We start from the raw sequence: 10,991 nt of genomic DNA, 5'->3' as shown, positions 1-10,991 counted from the left end.
GACCATAGATGAGGGTAGGAACGTAGATCGACCGGTAAATCGAGAGCTTCGCTTTTTGACTCAGCTCTCTCTTCACCACGACAGACCAGTACAGCGCCCGCTTCACTGCAGATGCTGCACCAATCCGCCTGTCGATCTCCCGCTCCATTTTTCCCTCATTCGTGAACAAGATCCCGAGATACTAAACTCCTCCACTTGGGGCAGGACATCTTCTTTGACCCGGAGAAGGCACTCTACCCTTTTCCAGCTCAAGACCACAGCCTCGGATTTGGAGGCACTGATCCTCATCCCAGCCGCTTCGCAATCGGCTGTGAACCACTCCAGCGAAAGCCAATAGGACCACATTATCTGCAAAAAGCAGAGACGCAATCCTAAGGTCACCAAAACGGATCCCCTCAACACCTTGGCTGCGCCTAGAAATTCTGTCCATAAATGTTATGAACAGAATTGGTGACAAAGGGCAACCTTGGCGGAGTCCAACTCTCACCGGAAACGAGTCCGACTTACTGCCGGCAATGTGGACCAAGCTCTGACACCGGTCATATAGGGACCTAACAGCCCGTATCAAAGGGCCTGGTACCCCATACTCCCGGAGTACCCCCCACAGGATTCCCCGAGGGACACAAAACACATGTTGACTGGTTGGGCGAACTCCCATGCACCCTCAAGGACCCTGCTGAGGGTATAGAGCTGGTCCAGTGTTCTATGACCAGGACAAAAACCACACTGCTCTTCTTGAATCCGAGGTTCGACTATCCGATGGACCCTCCTCTCCAGAACCCCTGAATAGACCTTACCAGGGAGACTTAAGAGTGTGATCCCTCTATAATTGGAACGCACTCTCCGGTCCCCCTTTTTGAATAAGGGGACCACCACCCCGGTCTGCCAATCCAGGGGAACTGCCCCCAATGTCCACGCAATATTGCAGAGTCGCGTTAGCCAACACAACCCTACAACATCCAGGTACTCTGGGGGCAAATCTCATCCACCCCCAGGGCCTTGCCACCGAGGACCTTTTTAACCACCATGGTGACCTCAGCACTGGAGCTTGGAGAGCCCGACCTAAAGTCCCCAGGCTCTGCCTCCTCAATGAAAGACATGTCAGTGGGATTGAGGAGGTCTTCGAAGTATTCTGCCCACTGACCCACGACATCCCAAGTCAAGGTCAGCAGCACACCACCCCCACTATAAACAGTGTTGGTGCTGCACTGCTTTCCCCTCCTGAGACGCCATATGGTGGACCAGAATCGCCTCAAAGCCACAAGGAAGTTTTTCTTCATGGCCTCTCCGAACTCCCATGCCCAAGACCTCCTCAGCGACCATCTGAGCCACTCTGAGCATCCGCTTGGATGCCTTGCTACCTTGCTTACCTTACCAACTCACTTTGAAAAAAAAAACAGTATTTTTAAAAGATGTCAGTTTAACAATTTTGTAAAGAAATAAATCACAATGCTTAAATGTTTTTTTCTTTGATTTCAAGATGTAATTTAAAAAAAACTAATGAAGAAAATGAATGAAGTTAAAATGATTGTAAAACACAGTAAAATCTTTGGTTTAGAAAGTTTCATTTATTTATTGTTTGTACCTATTTTGGTTTTACATACATGGACTTTAAAAACTGAAAACATTATATTTTATCAGGTTCCAACCTTTTCATACAGCAGTTGACAGATCAGCGTTTGAAGATACAGCCTGGTCATACTGTAAATCTTTTTTGTTTCCCAAAATATTTGAGTCTGATTAAGATTTGGACTGTTTGCTGTAAAAAGTCTTTAAGATGAAATGATTTTTCTAAAAAAAAAAAAAAAAAAAAAAAAAAAAAAAAAGTATAATCAATTTGTTTTATGAGAACATGCAATATCCTCATGCAATTGACCATCACCAAACCATCAATGGAATGAAACAAGTGTCCAAAATCCACCTTTGTATTTACTGTGGAGTTAATGACACCATCACTCCTGCTTCTTTACCTGACATCCAGCTGATATCATCATTAACTGTGAAAATGTGCTGTTTTTTCCACACATTTTTTAGGTGTGTCATTTCACCTGAACTAAACAAAAGGTGCAGCATCACCTCCTCGACCAAAACAGTTTGTTATTCATCACTAAATATCACTTTAATTCAGTCGCCTTGTTTTACCTTCTCCATTTTTGAGTCACGTTTCCTGTCAAAAAGCCAGCTGTAAGCTCATCCATACATCCTTTTTCCTTTCTGGGTCACTGGGGTGCTGGTGTCTATCTCCAGCAGTCACTGTGTGAGAGGCGGGGGACACTCTGGACAGGTGTCCAGTCCATTACAGGGACACATAGAGACAAATGAGACAAACAACCATTCACACTCTCACTCACACCAACAATTTTTAGTGTAAGCTCATCAAGACCTGTTTTTACTTTTTAGTCATTTGCATAATTATGATTGTGAAGGCAATTGTTTAAAAAAAATTAAATTACAAGATTATTCTATATTTTTGTCATGATTGGTTAATTGAACATAACAACTTGCTCAGTTTGATCGGACAAAACAATTTGTAGATTAATATTTTTGAGTTGTGTTTTCTAACTCTTCAATGTTAAGCTTTTCTGTTATATCTCTACTTTTTTCTCTATAAAATAAAACAGCTAAGTCAGTGGTTCTCAAGCTTTTTATAATGAATACCACCTCAAAAAATACAAAGCTCCCAAGTACCACCTATTGCAACATTAATGCCATAAACCTATGTGACATAAATGAGCAAACTAAACCGCTAACTCTGGTGGAAGGCTGTGGTTTATCATATTATGCTTACATGCATTTATTGCTGTGAACAGCACCGAATATGATACAATCTAGGCTTTTTTTCAGACCCAAACTGAATACGAATTTGAGATAATGTTTTACAACATTTATTGTTCTCCTACAGAGACTTTACTGGTGCTGCCTAATTAGTCGCTAACACATCAGTTCACCATTGTCTGCTCCTGCTTCCACAAGGCTTACCAAAATATTCATTGTATTTTACTTTCAGGTAGTTTCCATTTGGAGTTAAAATTGTAGTAAACAGCTAATTTTTATAGCAATCCCTGCTTTTTAGCTTGATGTCACAATTCATCTTAGGATGGTACATTAGCTTATTTAGTTTGAAAAAAGTTGATATCAAAAAATCTGTGTATCACTAAAGGGATCCTGAGTGCAATCAGTGGTACTTGTACCACATTTTGAGAACCATGGCTCTATGTTAACAACTTTCAAGAGTGGTGTGGTTGCATACTAGCAGTTTGGTAAGCTAGAAAACATGGTAGAAAATGTAAACATCTGTAACCTAAGAGTGTTGTGGGTGTTTTAAAAATAACCAGGTGTTGACAGATTGTCGTCCTGTTCATCCTCTGAGATGGATGAATTCACTGCCCTGTAGGGCCTTTAAGCTTATTGCCATGTGGCTAGGAGCTTTTTGGGTATCATCTTTTTTAAATTCCTTAAATCAGATCTCATCTCATCGTGAATGTAACCTGGCATGCTTGTGCATCACAGTTGTTGTCTGCATGGGGCACTTTGTCATTCCTTGTTTCTCTGTGGCAGTAACAGTTCATCAGAGTTGTCTACCTTGCTGAACTCCACCTATTCATTGGACTTAATAGTGCAAACAGTTGATATTTAACAATTTTTTACATTTTTTGCCACCCACCACTGAAAGCCAAATGTAATGTTTTTACTGTGGTATGTTAGCGGTCAATACCACAGTCTTGTATTCCTAAGGCTGCATATTTAAGCCAAGGTTGTGTCAAGAAGGGCATCTGGCATAAAAAAAACTATTGACAAATCTTTCATGTGAGTACTCTTCCTGTGGCAACCCCTGTAGAAGGGAGTGGCCGAAAGAACAACAGCAACTGTGTGGGTTTGTGTGTCTGTTTGCAAAATATCTCATGAACCAGAAAACAAATTTGAATAAAACATGCAGAAAGTGGATAGATGTACATTCATAACTGAGTAACTTCTGGAGTAAACCTGATTCAAGACGGCTGCCAGAGCCAACTGAACATAGAAAACACAAAAATGGTTACAACTATGCTTATTATGTAGAAATTGATCTGAAATTTGGAGTGGTGGTAGTTGAGACTGATTCAGCACACATTCTGAGTCTTAGCAGATCTTTGTTTAATCGTCGCTCGTAGCTTTTTGTAGTCATCTTTGTCTGTCTGCCAGCAAATTATTTTATGAACCATTGAACAGATTTTAATATTTTTTAGGGAAATAATAATTGGTTGTACTGTCAAAACTGATTCATATTTGGAACCAACCCAATTAAAGATGGCCACCACAGCCAACTGATCTAAGAAAACACAAAAAATGGCTCTAATTCAGCCAATTTAAAAAATAAAGTGCTAAACTTTGGTGTCGTTGTAGTTGGGACTTGTTTGTAGCACTTCCTCCAACTGCTACTCATTGTGTGGGATCTTTGCTTAAAATTTTGTATTACCTGTTGGAATCAGTATTTTGTCTGTTAGCAAAATATTTCATGAACCACTGAACAAATTTTTATGAAACCCTCAGAAGATAATCATTGGGTGTATATGCAAGTGATTAACTTTTGGAGTCAGTCTAATTTAAGATAGCTGCCCCAGCTAATCAGTCAATTTTACAGATATTAGGCTAAGATTTAAAGTAGTAGTAGCTAAGAGTCTTGCACAACACATACTCTGATCGTGAGATCTACTGATATTTCATGAGACTGAACATAATTTTATTTTCAAGGTTTGACCTTGTTGCAACTCTGTTATTTCTCAACAGGAGATGATCTTAGTCTAAAACTCTGACATGAAAGATGTCAGGCGGTATGTATTCCTTCAAGGAATGCTAGGTCTTTAATGTATCTGCCTCCTTTTGAATGATGGAAAAGCTCCATAGTAATTTGAGTACATAAGGAAATCTAACTAATGATCTTTGTTGTCAGAGATAAATTCCCTCATTGGGCGCCAGGCCCTGCCTCTGCTCCTGCTGAGGCTGACAGCTTGTTTCTATCAGACACACTGTCTCAAACACGCTGCTTAGTATTAATTCACACTGGCTGCCCTAATATGTGATGGAGCCAAAGCTAGAGTTGAGTCTTGGCTGCGTACTTTCACCTCTGCTCTTTTCCCTCTACGCCAACTGCTGCACCTCCAGCCATGAGTCTGTAAAACTGATTAGGTTTGCGGACGACACCACCGTCATCGGTCTGATCTCGGACGGGGATGAGTCTGCTTACAGGACGGAGGTGGATCGGCTGGTGTACTGGAGAGTACATCAAAGCTGATTGTTTTAAACCAGCTGCCTGAGAAGCTCAACCTGCAGAAAAATGTTTGCTGACCCATCCACCACTTGAGGGAAAGGAGGATGAAGCCTCCATCAGTTGATTAGGGTGATGTGATGGTTGGTGATGGTCATGTTGGGGGATTACAAGACTTTTTAGCCTCAGGGCCTATCAACAGGTCAAGTTAGCCCTGCCGTTGGCCTTACTTTAGAGGGCATGCTGAAAAACAATTATTGACACGAAAACAATTATTGGACACACTGAAGGGATACACCTCAATTTGAGTTTTACCAACCTGAGTTTTCAGTGTTGGAGGATCTTTTTGAACAGATCACCATGGTAACATTTTTGAATAACTGTCAGTAAGGAGCAACCTGTTAACTTATTCTGCTCTTCATAATATCCCAGAAAGAAAAACCAGACTGTAACAACAATTATATATCACCATAGTTCAGTCAAGTGCTAAAATATTTAAAATAAATGTTGGATTGTCAAATAATTATAAATAAAATATTCTGCTGTCATCTTAAGTCAGTCTGTGCACGGCATTTAGATGTTGAATAAATAATGAAATGTCTGCCTTTAAATTGCCAAATTTAACCACAAACTGCTTTTAATCTGGGATATATTTTCATTTAATCACCTATTATTTTAAATTTAGGCTAAATATTTTAGGTTTTAAGAATTTTTTAAAGGGTTTCTTTATTATTTTGCAAGATTCTTTTACTTTAATAGAATTATTTTTTTATTTTAAGATTTTTAAGCTTCAATCAATTCCCATTTGGCCAATTTTCTTTACTCAATTTCCAGCACAAGAAAAAACTGAAAAATCAGTTTGTAAACTTGAATATAGTTTACAAATATAGTTCATAAGCCATTTTTCTGCTGTGAGCCACACAGAAGCTGCAAGTAATAAGCTTAAAAAAGGAAGGATTGTGAAACACCACTCTATCAGAATCTCAAATATCAAGTTGATGATGTAATAATGGGCTGTGTGTTTTTCATATTTCATCTGGATTTGCTGAGACATCCATTAAACGGTTAATATTAAATTTAATTTGTTATAAGCAACCTCTGTTCCTCAGATCATATTAAATAAATAGAAGAATAGAAAAATACTTTATTGATCCCTGAGAGGAAATTGGTTTGTCACAACAGATGACAAGTTCAAAAGTAAAATGATTAAAAACAACACTGATTAAAAATAAAAGCAAACATACAAACAAACAAAAAAGAACAGTAACCACTGAGTGAAAATTAATTGGTAGTGCAGTGATAGTGGGGTACACATAATTTGCATATTTACAGTAGTACTGTGCAATGATGGGAGACTATACTGTACATATAATAATTTTTTTACAAAAGTTGTGTGAAGGTATAAATTTACTGGGATTCATCTGGTAGACAGAGATGAGCTGCTATAAACTGAAATAACAAATGGCAGGATTGATTTCTTGTACCATTCTTTGTGGCAGCCGGGCTAAGTGAGCCTGTTCGAAAAGTAGCTTTGCTGCCTTTGTAGGGTGTCATGAAGGGGATGGAATGAGTTGACCATGGTGGAGAACAGTTCAGTGACGTTATGTCTCCACTGACTCAATGTCTTCAAGTTCTTCCTGATGCTCTGTCCAGCTTTTTAAATGAGTTTATTAAGTGTGCTGGCATCACTGACACTAATGCTGCTCCCCCAGCAGACCACAGCACAGTATATGGCACCTACCACAACAGACTAATAAAAAATTTCCAGTATCTTATTGCCCCACATTGAAGGATCTGAACTTCCTTAGAAAATAGTCTGTTTGTCCACTTCTTGTACACAGCATCAGAGTTGGTGCTCCACTCCAGCCTGCTGTTCAGATGTGCTACCAACTACAACCTCCACTTCCTTCCCAAAGATGTTGATGGCCATGGTTGTATATTTTTTCCTCCTGAAGACAACCACCATCTCATTTGTCTTGTCCACATTCAGGAGCAGACGATTCCTGCGAGAGTACTTAACAAAGTTGTCCACCAGTTCCCTGTACTCTAATTCCTGTCCATCTTGATATACTCCACCACCGCAGAGTCATCATAATATCTCACAGCATGACTGGCATGACTCAGAGCTGCACTGAAAGTCTGAGATGTACAGTGTGAACAGGAATAAAAAGAGGATGGTGGTGGGTCCTGTGTTACTCATCACCACACCAGACAGAGTCCTGCCCAGACACACAAACTAAGGCCTGTTTGTCAGGTAATGAGCAACCCAGGAGATAGTGGGTGCACTTGGCATTTTCACAAAACATTTACATGAAATGGCCACAAAGACCAATACGTCTTATGCTGCCTCTGACTGTCTGACACAAATCACTGATAAAGCCGACCACATCCTGCATAGATGTGAGCATTCAGAAATGATGGCGAGCATCGTGGATTCCAAAAGAGCCGTGGAGCAGAACTCAGCTGCATTAACGTGGAGTGCTTAGCATTGAACGTTTGATAGATGTGTTCCTCATATCATTTTTAAAACATGATAAATCAACTCAGTTTAGTGATTTTCTTTGTGGTTAACCAATTTTTTGAACTAAATACAAAGGTGCTGTGTATCATCATTGATCGTCCCTCAGTAATAAATCTGTTTGATTTTGTTTTTTCCAGCGACCAGGTGGTCGCACAGACCATATATCATCACTTTATTACATTATTGAGCCACAAGGCCAGCTTACCTTTTCACATGTCGACTGTTTCTGCTCTGTTACTACCTCGCTTCTCGGCTCAAAGGCCCATCAGAGGTGGGTTGGATTCAACCACCCTCTGTCCATTCAGAAATCACACTGAAGAAGCCAGAAGGCATCTGAGTCCATGCTTGAAGTGTTTTGTGAACGTGCCTACTGACACCTATCCCGAGCAGCTTCTCACTCAGTAAAGAAGGCTGGATAGTGTTGAAGGGACTGGAAAAATCTAAGAACAACATCTCCACCTTTACCCTGGTATGAGTGAGCACACTGCAGCAGATAGATGACAGCATCATCCACCCCCACATGGAGCTGGTAGGCAAACTGCAAAGGGTCCAGAAAAGTTCTAAAAGTGGTCCAAAATAGTTTAGGTCTAACCTCTTCAAAAGCTTCATGATGTGTGACATCAGGAAAAGTGGTCTGAAGGCATTTAATATAAATGGGTTGGCTTTCTTTGGTACTGGCACGGGGCAGGATGTTTCCACAGTACCAGCAATGTTTCCTGCATCAAACTCAATTTGAAGATGCGCTGCAGTATGCCGGACAGCTGGGAAGCACAGGATTTCAGGACCAGGGGACTGATGTTATCAGAGTCTGTAGTCTTTTATTTTCTCCAGTTGTCTCTTAACCTGGCCTGTTGTCACAGTCATATGGGGGGTGGCCTCTAAAGTGGAGGCTGGGATTGGAGAGTTGTGGTCAGAAGAGTTAAGCATGTTGCTGACTGAGGAGGTGTTGAGGCTGATGTGGGGGGAATGGCCCAGGAGAGCGTCCAGTGCTAAACCTGTTGAAAAAAAAACCAAGCTTATGTCATTGACTTTTTTCTGTCTGTTCCCCTGCTGCTGATGGTCGTTAGAGTTGATGCTGGTGATCTTCTTCATCTTGGCCCACGTCTATTCAATGGTTTGATGGAGTTTATCCTCCAGCTTTTGTTTGTAAGCCACTTTCTACTTGATCAGTTCTCGCTGTATACTGTTCAACTTATCTTTTTCAGCAGATATGAAGACCAAGACCCAGATATGAAGGGCGTGCTGGGAAGTAGCCTATTAGCACGCATCACGGACCTGTCAGAGACGCTGGTGGAACATTTAAAAAAGGACTGGTTTGACATTCAAGAGGGAATAAAGAGAGAGGGGAACCAAGCAAGCCGATTACAGCCGGGTGTGGTGTGTGGCACAATGGAGGAGCTGGATCGATCTGGTGGCTCTGCGGATGATTGCAGTGACGACTAGAATCAGTGGAAAACGACGCGTTAGATTGACAGCGGGCAGAGGTGGAACTCTGCCCTTATCCGCGAGTACTGTTTTCCACTGATGTCTGCTGGGAGCCTCGTGGAGGGCTTGTAGAAGGCCAGCGGGTTCGTTTGTTTGGACAACGCTTCTGGTTAGGGTTGTCTGTGCCCCACAGGAGGACAGGGCGGCGACATGGAGGAGCGAGCGGGAGCAACCGGAGTGTGCTGCAGCAAGGGCAGGAAGAGGCGGAGCCGGGGCTATGACTGCTGTGGGACTGAGTGTGGGGTTCCCCCTGTGTGGATTGGACTCTCTGGATTCCAGCTTTTTAGGAAACTTTTAAACTTTGTATGCATTGGAGATTTTAACTTGTTTGGTAGGTTTTTAAAAGTTTGGTGTGTTTTTAAAAGAATAAGATTTTTATCCCCTTTGGGAATAAAATTGGATAAAAACTCGAGTGTCTGTTTCCCCGGGTTCTGTTTTACTGTTTCCCTCCTTGTTGTCTGCGAACCTGTTGATAGCACCAGCCTTTATTAGCCTGGTATCACAAAAGCCTCTGGTTGTTTAGCTTGCAGCATAGTGACAATAGAGTGGATGACATCAAAAGTTGTTTCCTCATCAGCTGATGACAGAATGTAAACCATGATAAGTAAAGTTAAGGAGAACTCCTGTGGCAAACAATATAGGCACATACAGCTAAGAGTTCAATGTACAGCAAGCACAGACACTCCTTCACAGTAACATTCCCAAGATTTCATCACTATTCATTCACCATCACAGCAACCCTTCCACACTTCTTCTTACTGGAGTTGGAGTCAATTCTGTCTTTCTTTTAGCAAAATATATTATGAACCACAGGACAGATTTTAACAAAACTTTCCGGAAATAATTACTGGATGTACCTTTACAAGTGATTAACTTTAGTGGCCACCCCAGTTCAGGTTTTCTGCCACAGACAACTCTGAAAACACAATAGATGTCTATATTTTAGTCACTTTCCCAGATATTGTGCTAACATCTAGAATGTGTATGTTACAGTGATTCACGAAACATACACCAAGTGCTGTTCAGTGTACAAGATCTTTGATTAAAACTTTAGAATTAACTGTTGGAGTCATCCTCTCTGCCTGTTAGCAAAATATCTCATAAACCACAGAATATATATATATATATATATATATATATATATATATATATATATATATATATATATATATATATATATATTAATAAAACTCTCAGAAAGTAATCTTTGGTTGGACAGCCAAAGATAAACCTTTGGGCTCAACCTGATGGCTGCAACACCTAAGTGATATCAGCCAACAGAAAAATGTTTCTCAGTCAGTTTTAGAGATACACTCCTGATCAAAATCTGAAGACCAGTCAAAAAATTGCAAGAATTTGCATTTTGCACTATTGGATCTTAAGAAGGTTCTAAGTAGAGCTTCACAATGTTAAAAGAAGAAATCAGCGTAAGAGACAAAAACTTTTTGAGCGGGGAATTACCTGAAAACTGCATTTACACTCAAACATGATTTTTTTCAGCTGATCAAAGGTTTAAGACCATAGCTCAAAACCCCCCCCAAAAAACCCAAAACAGAAATCAAAGTGTCAAAAAAAAAGGACTCAGTAATGAGTAGCTCCACCATTCTTGTTGATGACTTCAAACTATTGTTTAGGCATGCTTGATGCCAGTGTTTCCAGGAGGCTAGTGGGAATGTTGCTCCAAGTGTTGAAGATGGCTTCACGAAGGGCATCCACTGTCTGGAACTGATGTCCATTTTT

The sequence above is a fragment of the Kryptolebias marmoratus genome, linkage group LG20 (genome assembly GCF_001649575.2).
Source record: "Kryptolebias marmoratus isolate JLee-2015 linkage group LG20, ASM164957v2, whole genome shotgun sequence".
Lineage (NCBI taxonomy): Eukaryota > Metazoa > Chordata > Actinopteri > Cyprinodontiformes > Rivulidae > Kryptolebias > Kryptolebias marmoratus.
Note: the sequence above shows the minus strand (reverse complement) of the source record.